Source organism: Paramisgurnus dabryanus, chromosome 5 (genome assembly GCF_030506205.2).
Source record: "Paramisgurnus dabryanus chromosome 5, PD_genome_1.1, whole genome shotgun sequence".
NCBI lineage: Eukaryota > Metazoa > Chordata > Actinopteri > Cypriniformes > Cobitidae > Paramisgurnus > Paramisgurnus dabryanus.
In genome coordinates this window covers 31,140,831-31,153,752 of record NC_133341.1, presented here as the reverse complement: position 1 = coordinate 31,153,752, position 12,922 = coordinate 31,140,831, and the positions used below count along the sequence as shown (strand labels likewise).

General features: G+C 35.6%; 2 protein-coding genes and 1 long non-coding RNA gene across 4 annotated transcripts in view; 2 read left to right on the top strand and 1 right to left on the bottom strand.

Annotated features, from left to right (window-relative positions):
- Positions 1-12,922, top strand: part of LOC135732651 (metal transporter CNNM4) — a 43,250-nt gene that overhangs the window by 3,136 nt on the left and 27,192 nt on the right. The gene's annotated exons all lie outside the window — the stretch shown is intronic.
- The window catches only part of ccl19a.2 (chemokine (C-C motif) ligand 19a, tandem duplicate 2), a 69,427-nt gene that overhangs the window by 42,552 nt on the left and 13,953 nt on the right, over positions 1-12,922 (top strand). The window lies entirely within an intron of this gene.
- LOC135732652 (uncharacterized) lies at positions 10,387-12,349 on the bottom strand. The gene is made up of 7 exons (XR_010526791.2): positions 12,167-12,349; positions 11,817-11,904; positions 11,598-11,710; positions 11,423-11,488; positions 11,201-11,321; positions 10,911-11,007; positions 10,387-10,830 (listed from the first exon to the last, which is right to left on the bottom strand). It is a non-coding gene; the product is annotated as an uncharacterized lncRNA (long non-coding RNA).

The window sequence follows — 12,922 nt, the reverse complement described above, 5'->3', positions numbered from 1 at the left end:
TCAGTTTATTGTTTAAAATCGTACGCAAATGTGCGTTACATATATGTAACGTGACCCTTCCACGTCATTATGCAATTACATGAAATTGCGCTGGCGAGTCACACAGCCGGAGTAGAAGACAAGCTGTGGATTAAAAGTGCATATTTTTTTATTTTTCTTGCCAAAAATGACAATCTTTTTGCTAGATAAGACCCTTATGCCTCGTTTGGGATCGTTTAATGTCCTTTGAAGCTGCGTTGAAACTGCAATATTAAACTACATTAAAACTGTTAAGTGTTGGGGACCATTAAAGTCCATTAAAATGAGAAAAATCCTGGAATGTTTTCCTCAAAAAACATAATTTCTTCTCGACTGAATAAAGAAAGACATTAACATTTTGAATGACATGGTGGTGAGTAAATTAGAATTTTTTAAGAAAATTTACTAATCCTTTAACATTAATGTGAAAGAAGAAAATTGCATCCATCAAATCAGACCAATAGGAAGGAGTCCAATTGATGATGTCACTACTAGTTTGTAGAATTCGTCTTTTCCCTGTTACACACAGCCAAACACACACATTGCTATTCCCTTTTTGTGTTTCAAGGTCAGATTTTGTCCATCTTGTTCTCTCACCTACTCCTACTTCAGTTTTGGGAGTGTTTTTGTTAAACTTGTTAAAATATTTTAAGGCAGGGTTGTAAGGTTAATGTTTTTTCTTCAATAAAGCTTTAATCTTAGCTCTATAATCTATAACTGTAGTGTCACTGAATGCCTTTGTGTTTTGTCGGTTGGTTGATTAATTGTTGATGGTTTACCAAAGGTCCTCTGTAAAGTATGTGGAAGTTGACACATACAGCTTTGTCCTAAAGACACTGAGGCTGTAAACTACTGAGCTGACATATAGGATATCTGTGTTTGACTAACTGTGTTTGTTGTTATTATAGTTAGTTAATGACTGTATAATGTGGCTAAACCCTAAATTTTCACTGTTTACTGCCAACAGACTTTGGGATGGATTGTAGCTCAAAATGTGGAACGGGTTTGCAATTTTTAAATATTAGACCGTTTCAATACACTTATTTTGTCTTTCTGAAGGGTAGCGCTATTTATAAATACTAAAAATGTATGGATGGAATATTTTTTCAAGAGGTCAAAAGCTGTATTCAGACATATACACTGAACTCAGATAAGCTGTTTGGTTTCACCGTATTCGTCTTCTCGCAATCTACAGTACAAGAGTTTTATTGTTATCTTGTTTTGCAAACGTACAAATTTACGAATGTCAGACATGCACTTTAAGGGAATACGTCACCCAACTATAAAAATATATGGTTTATAATTTACTCTAATCTTTAATAATGGATGATCCTGTCTGCAGTAGTCTTATGATGATTAGGCAAATCAAATTTTTAAATCGGTCATTGATTTCACAACGATTTTAATCTCTGGCAAGACTATACCCAGTCAATATTAATTAAGGTTATTTTCACAGAATGTTCTTTACATTATGTAGGATGATTTTATGTACAGTAAATTTTATGATTTTATTAGTAAATCACCAAAAAATGACTTTAGCTGGGTTTTCACAGACCTGCTCACATATGTACTCCATGTACCAAAAAGAACTAAACAAAAAATAGTCATATACATCTCTGATGGCATGGGTGAATTATTGGATTATTTTAACATTTAGGTGAAGTATTTCTTAAAATAAAGTGCCATCATGTTTGAAAGTCTTTAATTTCCTTCGTTTTTTCTTAAGTTCTGCTCTTTGACATACACTAGTTTGCTTGACTTTCGACCTGGGTGGGTCGATTTGCCACTAGACAACAGCAGCAGCGATTGTTTGCAGAAGCTCTTTAGCCTCTTGTAACCACACGTGTGTTGTGAAAGGATGATCATTGCATGCGGAAGTGATATTTGCACTATTTTGGTTTAGGGAAGAGACTTTGAATTGTTTTTTGAAGTGCAAAATGTCATTTAAAAGCAAATGAGGTTTGTTGCACAGAGATTAAGAGGTTTACCACCTACCTGATACAGAGGATATGTTCAGACTGGGATGCTAGTGTTAAATTGCAGTATATACTTTATACTATATAGTGATACACCAATACACTCACCTAAAGGATTATTAGGAACACCTGTTTAATTTCTCATTAATGCAATTATCTAGTCAACCAATCACATGGCAGTTGCAACTTGCTTCAATGCATTTAGGGGTGTGGTCGTGGTCAAGACAATCTCCTGAACTTCAAACTGAATGTCGGAATGGGAAAGAAAGGTGATTTAAGCAATTTTGAGCGTGGCATGGTTGTTGGTGCCAGACGGATTTCACAATCTGCTCAGTTATTGGGATTATCATCCACAACCATTTCTAGGGTTTACAAAGAATGGTGTGAAAAGGGAAAAACGTCCAGTATAGGGCTGCACGATAAATCGCATGTGATACCACGCGCATCACGTCAGTAATGCCGGTTCCTTGATTAGTATTAAATCGCCATTAGCTGTTTTCAGATGGAGCTGATTTAACTACACAGAGCCGCAGTTCCCTGACAAGCTGGGCCATATCGCATACATATCGCAGGCGATACATCCGCGATAATTAATGCAAAATTGCCCCGATTGTCAGTGAACTACGGCTCTGTGTAGTTAAATCAGCTCCATCTGAAAACAGCTGATGGCGATTTAATACTAATCAAGGAACCGGCATTACTGACGAGATGCGCGTGACAAACACATGCGATTTATCGTGCAGCCCTAGTCCAGTATACAGATTCCATGAAGTAACCACTTGTTACAGCCGAGGTATGCAGCAAAGCATTTGTAAAGCCACAACATGCACAACCTTGAGGCAGTTGGGCTACAACAGCAAAAGACCCCACTGGGTACCATTCATCTCCACTACAAATAGGAAAAAGAGGCTACAATTTGCACAATTTCACAAAAATTGGACAGTTGAAGACTGGAAAAATGTTGCCTGGTCTGATGAGTCTCGATTTCTGTTGAGACATTCAGATGATAGAGTCAGAATTTGGCTTAAACAGAATGAGAACATGGATCCATCATGCCTTGTTACCACTGTGCAGGCTGGTGCTGGTGGTGTAATGGTGCGGGATGTTTTCTTGGCACACTTTAGGCCCCTTAGTGCCAATTGGGCATCGTTTAAATGCCACAGCCTACCTGAGCATTGTTTCTGACCATGTCCATCCCTGTATGACCACCATGTACCCATCCTCTGATGGCTACGTCCAGCAGAATAATGCAGCATGTCACAAAACTCGAATCATTTCAAATTGGTTTCTTGAACATGACAGGGAGTTCACTGTACTAAAATGGCCCCCACAGTCACCAGATCTCAACCCAATAGAGCATCTTTGGAATGTGGTGGAACGGGAGCTTCGTGCCCTGGATGTCCATCCCACAAATCTTCATTAACTGCAAGATGCTATCCTATTAAAATGGGCCAAAATTTCTAAAGAATGCTTTCAGCACCTTGTTGAATCAATGCCACTTAGAATTAAGGTAGTTCTGAAGGCGAAAGGGGGTCAAACACATTATTAGTATGGTGTTCCTAATAATCCTTTAGGTTAGTGTATATTGCAGTGGCTGATATTTGGATATTTTTTCCGGCATTGGACGATAACTCTTTTCAAAAATTACGATTTGTTGTTTGTACCGAAAAGACCAGATGTAAAGCCAAAGTCTGACAGACAGAAACATGACCAATCATTATTCACTTTTAAAAATTACAAGCCCTCTCGGGTTGCCAGACACATACAGATAATGTAAAGCATAGGTTTATTTGCTCATTATTTTTCGTTTGCAATGTTTTTGTTATCTGCAAATTACAAACCTGCTCGTTTGGATTTTTTAGCTCAATTTGCGGCAATCAATTTACGGGCCATTGCGGTCTCATTTAAGCAACATGATAACTGGCAACCGAGTTGTCGAAATAAACTATTGGGTAAATGGCAATGGGCAGGATCAGACAGACCAAAAACAGACATTCTGGACTGGAAGCAAGTTTCTTAAAGAGAATAATTGGCTATAGCATTGTGAACTTAGCTTGTTGACATATCTACTAGTGATGTTACGTTCGTGAACGAATCGTTCTTTTTGTACGAATCTTTTAGGTGAACGAATCGTTCTCGTTCAAGCCATCAATTGACTCATATTTCTGGTTCACTAAAAATGTCTCTCCCTTCTTGAGGAGCACGGACAAATGAAGCGCGGCTTTCTTTCTGCCTTCAAAGAGTGACAAAAGTACGAGCCAATTAATGGCAATCGAGTATAAGCTGTGGCCGAGCATATGATTGGCTCAACGTACTGAATGAATACGCCCTTCACTGACCGTGCAGCTGTTTTGAGTCTAAACGAACGAGAGAGAGAGAGATCGCGTTCTTAAACAAACTAAATGACTGGTACAAGTTACAACCTAATAAATGAGAGGGATCGTATAGAAAGCGAGTGCAACGTAAACAATCTTGTGAAAGAATCATGTGGTTTTATTTTAGTAAAGTTATAGTAACCATGTTTAGGCGGACTATTTACCTTAATACAAATGATAATCAAGTTAATTACTGTTGAAAAATTTTGTATTTCTGTTGAATATAGTTAATATCTATATAGTTTAATCCACCCTTTCACTGAACTTAAATCAGTCATCTGCGTCTGAACGAAGTCTTGAACGACATGACCGAAATTATATGATTTGTGAACGAGGATCTGATGACTGACTGAACCAGAGGAGGCATGCACGGGAGTCTTTATTTACAACAAATCCAGATTAGATGTACTATAAATGTACGTGTGTCTTAATATATTCTGTAGCTTGATAAAATTATGCTTAGTATTTCACAATTTGAGCTTTATTAAAAACGAATGAGTTTTTGCAAAAAGTCTTTCATTGTCTTATAACACATAATGACACACATCTTCGCCACCTATTGGCGTATTTATGTAAAATTAAGAAATGGTCACTGAACGAATCAGTGAACGAGTCTGAACGAATCATTTTGGTGAACGAACTGAAAATGAACGAGTCACCTAAATGAACGAAAATTTCCATCACTGATATCTACAAATATGTTAGTATTTTTTTGTGCAGTCAAAAACCTACATACAGCTCCTTTAATGCTCCTTTCAACACAGTTGATGTCACATTTGATTCATTTGCAAGACTGAATGAAAGGTCAAGTTTGAGTACATTGCACTTAGAGATAAAAATGCCATAGAAGAACCTTTTTTGTTTAAATGTTTTAAACAAAGAACCTTTCTGTTTCACAAAAGATTCTTTGTAGCAAAAAAAGTTTGTTAGGATTATAAAATGGTAGGAAATATTTATTTTAGGAACCTTTGACTAAGTGGCGTTGCAGTTGAACCTCGCAGTTGTATAAATATAATCATAGTTCATGTTCTGTTGCCCTGTGCTAAATTACACTGCTATAGAAATAATCTGATTTTAAATATGTATTTAGTTTATGACTCGTGCGAAGCACTTTATTGCCATTGCACAGGTTCAACAAGATTATATTTTTAAGATTGTTGAATTCAAAACACATAAAGAAATAAACAGGTGCATGCTTAACGATTAATCGCAACTAATCATTTGCAGAATAAAAGTTTTAGTTTAGTTTAGTTTGAACTGTTGACCATAATTATTATACACAGTACACACACATATATATAGAAATAGTGTTCATTGTTAGTTCATGTTAACTGATGCTTAAACTAATGTTAACAAATACAACCTTACTGTAAGTGTAAAGTGTTTCCATTATGATGATAGCTGCTTGTATGGATGTACAACCACTGTTACCCAAGATTGCAATGATTTCTACACTATAAATTGTGCAGTCAGAAAGATTTATTTTAGGATTTGTAGACTTTTTTTTAAAGCAGTTCACAATTTGTATTTTAAACCTTTATATGCAAACAAATTCCCAGTATTTAAAACACCTTCACCATGTGGTCTGTTCATTGGTCAGGATTTCTCACCAGGTTTCGGGTCGGGTTTCTATCACATGATACTGTGGTAACAAAACTGGTGTAGTTGTGTAATACGTGTAACCACTGCAAACATCAGGCGAGACGCATTCAGATGATTTTCTTTATGAAAATTTTGCAAGTGCACGACTCTCATTGCAGACATAGTTTAAGCTGAGTTTGAATGGGTGTATCGAAAGTCATTGGATTGCATATTTTCCAGGGCCCATTTCCTCTTCTCTTAGTCGGCCCCAAGAGATATCCATGTAATAGAAAAAACAGTCAGTTAGAAAGAAAGACACATAGTTGGTTTATTTAGATATTGCGGTCAGAGGTCAGTTGTACTATGTGAATCTGGCCGGCTCTTTGACTGTATTGTTGTGTCATAAGCCTCTCTGTGTTCAAATTGGATCACAGTGTCTGTGTTTTTGTCCGCTTTATGCATCTGGCTACAGGGCATGCTATTGGCTGATGTCAGCTGTCATCCCATGATTAGCCAATTTTATAGTCGTTCAAGAACCAAAGGCAATTACTATTTTCGTAAATGAATAAATAAAAACGGTAACTTGCCAGTTGCTTTAGGTTTGCTGGCGTATCTTTGCAGGAGAGGTTAATTCACATACTTTATTTGTGTTCCCGTAGTTTTGTTGACATTCTGTATAAAAAAACTCAAAAAATGTAATAATAAGGAAGTATGTAAGAAGAGGCTTTGATGTATTTCATTCATATTGCACCCAAATTTAAAATTTTAGTTTTTTTTTAGATTTAGTTCTTTAGTTTTGGAAACTCGTTTGAAGCTCATCCATCATCAGATAAAGGAATCCATACAACTCCGGTGGGTCTTTTTAAAACAAATGAAATGTTTGTTAGGGAATACAATTTATTCAGCATTTTAAATAAGTAATTAATATGCCGCGTTTGATTTGTGTAAAATGCATCTATATCTTAAAAGACGACTTTCACGTTTGCCAATTTTACTTAATTCTTTCATGTTGTGATAACTAAAAAATTAATTTTAACAATGTGAACATAATATAATTTAGGTCTTGTCAGCTTTACTTAATAATTATTTGTTAAGCCAACATAACATTGTTGCATAAAAGTAACAGATTAATAAAACCAATACAGACTTGTATCTCATTGGCTGAGGATTTTTTAGTGTATTATGGGTAATTGTTTTGGCACCCTCTTGCAAAAGTGTTGCACCATAAGATAGGTGAGTAATAAGTGGCCAAGTATGAGTCAATGAACTTGTTTTGATATATTTTAAAACAAAATAAAACAAGCAAGCGGTTTGGAATGTAGGGCTGCACGATAAATCGCATGTGATTGTCATGCGCAGCATCTCGTCAGTAACATAGAATTTCAAATATGTTTGTGATATGTTTGATAAACTGTAATAAAAAAGGTCTAAATGATGAGTTGTATTGAGCAGCTGCACTCTGATTAATTGGTTCAGTGTTATTGACTTAAATTCTAATTAAAAGGGTTGGAGTTTAAAAGATGGCATTATTAAATTTTTTGTCATCATTAATTAAATTTCATTTCAATTTAAATTTTCTTGTTTAATTAACTAAATCATTGCACCTCCTGTAGCCTTGTTACAGCAGCAAAGTCCTTATTTATTATGCCAGAATGAGAGTAAAGTTCCTAGTCATATCGACCTAGAAAACCGCAACTTTTAATTTTCCATCATCCCTTTAAATTTATTAAACAGTTTGGAGTTATTTTATTTTATCCGTTATAAGCTTTTCTAAGCTTATAAGAAACGGGGATCAGGGAACAACTTCTGACTTTGAAGCCCAAAAAGTACATCCATCCTTTACAGAAATAATCCACACCTAGTGGCTCCTAGGGATTAAAAAATGTCAATGTGATTTTGTTTGAAAAATATCCATATTTTAAACTTGATAAACTATAATGACTAGCTTTCGGTAACGATGCCATCTTGGACTTATAAATATACCCATGGCAACCACTATGCTAAAACTCCGTAAATTGCGTGAGTCCAAGATGGCGTCGTTATCGGCTAGTTATTATTAAAAAATTTGAATATTATGAAATTTGGATATTTTTCGTACAAAATTGCATTGATTACCTGCATAATACTTTTATTAACCCCTTGGAGCCAGGTGGATTACCTCTGTGAAGGGTGAATGCACTTTTTGGGGTTAAAAGTCAGAAGTTGTTGGAAGAGTAAAGATATTTACATGATGGACATGTGTATCTCAGATTGCTTGAATGTGAGTAAATCATGGTGTAATTTTGATACTTGGCTGTAGTATCTCTTTGACTTCTGGCTATAGACAGACAAGTATGTAGTGCAGCACTGATGTTACTGTGTGATAAGTTTCTCAAGTTGTTTCTTTTTACTCTGGGGACGGCGGCCGAGTTTAGCACAATGACTCATGGTGATGTAATGCCTTGATGAGATCAACAATGTCCTTTTTTCCCAGCAAACAATTTCCTTAATTAGATATTTTTGTAGGACATGGTCATGGAAATATGTTTGTTGAAAGCATTTTTGCAAGTCTTGCAAGCAATTGTTAGCTGATCAAAATATCTGAAGATTGGAGACATGTTTTTGCTCATGAAATTTGACACACCGTTCTGGTGATATATAATCTGTTCATCAAAGATGAATGACTGAGTCAGAAATGCTCCTGTTTTTAATCCTAATGATTTGAATATTGTGTGACATCTTTTGAACTGTTGACCAGTTACGCCTGGACACACCTGTAGTACAATGTGTGACAGACTAATGTGACCCAGCAGGTTTACATTAGCACGTTTCCACCCCTGTTTGGCAGGCAGGAACGTGTCCATGTCCATGTATCTCTTTGTTGTGACTATGATGTGAATTTGATTTTGGTAGTCGTTCCATGTGACCAAGTAGTGCAGTGACTTTTTATAGTAATTTCAAGTTAACTAAATTTTGAGAAAAATCAAATGTCAAACTGGGTTGATCTCAGCTGGGCGAATTTCAACTATTTTTGAAATTACATACCACTTTCCTGTTTATTTTTTGAAGGGAATGTCTGAACAGTCCAAGCTATTTAGACTAAGTGTATGGTGGAGCTGCTAAATAACAGCATTTTATAAGATATGAGTCTTGTTCTGGATAATCCTGTGGTGTTAAAGTACACAATAGGAACAATTACAGTATCATTTATCTAATTGCAGTGTTATTTCTTATACTTAATTGCTTAGTTTTGTGATTATAATATTGAGAAGGTCAAAAGGAGTGTACTGGTCTTTGACATGTTACTATACTAGTTATTTTGAGTATATCAAAAGTGGGTAAAATAAGGACAGTGTAATGTTGAACAAGCTGGTAAAGAATAAGATTGTAGTGTACAGTGTGTGTCAGTATATGAGTGTGTGTATACTCTAAAAACGATTCTGTGGCCTTGCAAATGTAATAAACATAAGCTTTATTAACTTCATAAAATCTCTGAATATAACTTAAATTATTACTTTTTTTGTTAAAGGTGCCATAGAATAAAAACTTATTTACCTAGGCATAGATGAAAAAAAAAGTTCTGTACATGGTAATGACATATCATGAGCCTCAAACATGATTGTTTCTTCCTTTTTATGTAAACCTTGTGCACTCAAAAGACCGCTAAACAGGCCAATCTCAACAAAAAACGACTGGACTGTGACGTTACAGTTGAGATGAACGCCCCAACATTAAATTACACATTAAATTAATTACAAAATTGTTAAAATGCTATAAACAAAGTGGTTGAGTTAGCGCTACATGCTAATTAATGCTATATGATAGGCTGAAGTTCTACTGTTGATTTACAGTTACGTTTTGCAGGTCAATACTGGAAGAAAAAACACAAACTTACCACTCAGAAACGTCCATTAAAGGGACACAAGGCAGCATTTTTATGTTAATAAATCATCTTCGTAAGTCGGTATTGTTAAAGGACTCATTACCGGACGAATGAAGACTCTCTCGCCCACCCCTACCGTCTGTAGGAAGAATACCCCACACTCTCAGAAAAGAAAGGACATAACTGTACCTTTAGGGGTACAATGGCTTGTCACTGGGGCTGTACCCTCAAGGGTACAGTTTTTGTACCCTTGGCAGAGGGTACAAATTTGTACCCTTGTGATTTGTACCTTAAGAGACCAGTTTTGTACCTCTGGTGACAATTTTGTACCTTTATTTAACAGTACAAATATGGACCCTTCAAAAAGGGTACAAAATTGGCTTTGACAGGGTACACTCATTGATTATGGTTTTAAAACTTATACATATATCTCAATCTAAGTACTGTAAACTTTAAATTATAAGTGCATATGACTCAATATATTTGTGTTGGTTTAGCCAATCGTTCAGCGTAAAGGTACATTTTAAACATTAGTATAAAAAATGATAACAGAAAAGATAAAATACACAGTGAGTTTATTGAACAATCATTTATTTTACAAAAGGTTTAGATATAAAACAGAAGTGTGCTGTTCAGTCCAAATTCACAACATTAAAAACTAATATTACATTTACACTTTACTTATGAAATATATCAAGTATTCCTTTATGACTTTTACAGACTGTCCAAACAGGAATATTTTAAAACAAAATCAGTGTGCTGTTCCTTAAACCAAACGACATTTAAACATTTTTAACAGGGCCACATCTGTCCTTGCCAAGCAGTGAGAAACACACAAATATAAATTTTTTCCCTGATAAAACTGTGGTGTACTCACAGCATAATGAGTAAATGAATAGGTCCATATGGAGTAACATTTCTTTAGTTTTTGTTGTGTTAATGACGGGTGGTAGACGATAGTCAGTCAGCCTCCTTAATGGTAAAGATCGAAAACTGCTCTGGGCACGTTCATACTTATCTGTGAGAAAACACAAAAATATGAATACATTTTCCACTGACAGAACTGTGGTATACTCACAACATAAATAAATGTGGTACCTTTAAAGTTTTTGCGTGTGAATGATGGTTGGTCGAGAACAGTCAGCCACCCTCAATGGTAAAGATCCAAACTTGCGCGGGAAACGTTTGTGCTAAACTGTGAGAAAACACACATAAATATGAATTAATTTTCCACTGTTTGGTTGAGCAGACAGACAGACAGACAGACAGTCAGTTAACGTTAGTCCTTACTGAGAGAGAAACACATAAATATGAATTATTTTTCACTTACATAACTGTGGTGTACTCACGCAACATAATAAATAAATAAATAAATGTGGTAACGTTACCTTTAAAAGGATTCTGTGTAACTGACTTTTGACGTTTGGTGGCGAGTAGACAGTCAGTCAGTCAGTCAATCTCCCCCCTGACTGAGAGATTCAAACTTGCGCAGGAAACGTTTGCGCTAAGCTGTGAGAAAACACACATAAATATGAATTAATTTTCCACTTACAGAACTGTTGTGTACTCACTTAACATAATAAATACATTAATAAATGTGGTAATGTTACCTTTAGAAGGTCTTAAATGACTGTTTGGTTGAGAGCAGACAGAGAGTCAGTTTACGTTAGTCCTTACTGAGAGAGAAAACACATAATATATTATTAATTTTCCACTTAACGTTACAGAACTAAGGTTTACTCAAACAACATAATAAATAAATTAATAAATGTGGAAAAACGTTACCTTAAAAAGGTTTCAGGGTAAATTACTGTCTGGTGGCAAGTAGACAGTCTGTCAGTCAATCTCCCCCCTGACTGAGAGAGATTAAAACTTCCACGAGACACATTTGTGCTAAACTGTGAGTAAACACACATAAATATAAATAAATTTTCCACTTACAGAACTGTGGTGTACTCAAACAACATAATAAATAAATTAATAAATGTGGTAACGTTAACTTACCTTTTAATGGTTTCTTGGTAAGACGTGTAACGTTATACAGTCTGTCAGTTAATCTCCCCCTGACTGACTGAGAGAGATTCAAACTAAACTGTGAGAAAACACACATAAATATGAATTATTTCTCCACTTACAGAACTGTGGTGTACTTAATGAACATTAACCAGCTCATAAAAATGAGTCTGAGGAGTATGAGGCAATAGTGCTGTGTCAATATCGCGTTGACTCGTCTTATACAACTTTACACAAATAACCGTAACCGAATCAGTATTAAAATAAAGAGCCACGACAAACAACACATTTTTAAAGTTTAAAAATGTTTTAAAGATGACGAATGAGTTTCCAGTGCTTACCTGTTAATGTTCTTTAAGTGTCTGTCTCGTCCTCCTGCGCTGCTCTGTGAAACTGACTCCGACCGTGAGATGTGGGGGGATGGGCGCGTGTCAAAATAAAAGCGCGGGTTTTTTTCGGTGTGTGTGAGGGATTCAGTTATTCAGTATTTATTCAGTTTAAATAATGGTTAATCAATTGCAGTTTTTGAGTTCATATCACAGTTTTTATTAAGTGAAATTAACTTATTTTTAATTAAAATTTAAAATTTAAATTTAAAATTAAACACACTGTCAATGAACTGAAGAAAACTAATACTACTTCAATACCCATGTGTCCAACTAAAGGAAACAAAAATTGACACAATAGTTATTTACGTTACTCACCAGATCTACAGCAGTTGTCTAGAACAACAAATAAAAAAAAATGGCAAGAGGCTGTCTCTTAACATTGTACCTTATCCTTTAAAAGAAATGGTACAAATATGTACCTTTTAATGCTTGGGAACAAATATGTACCTTTTTGACCCTCAAAAAGGTGCATATGTGTACCTTGAGGTCCAATAATGAGCCCTATGGGGTACTTTTGTGTTGATTGTACCTTGGGGGACAGAAATGGACCCCTACTGTACCCCTATTTCTGACAGTGCACTTGCAAGTTTGCTGTATCCGACCCGGTGTCCTTCAGTCTCGCAAAGTCTCAGATATCGCGAGAAGCAGTGTCACTTTACGGCAAACCACACAGAGGCAGGCGAGCTAAAAACGGCTAGCGATTGTTGC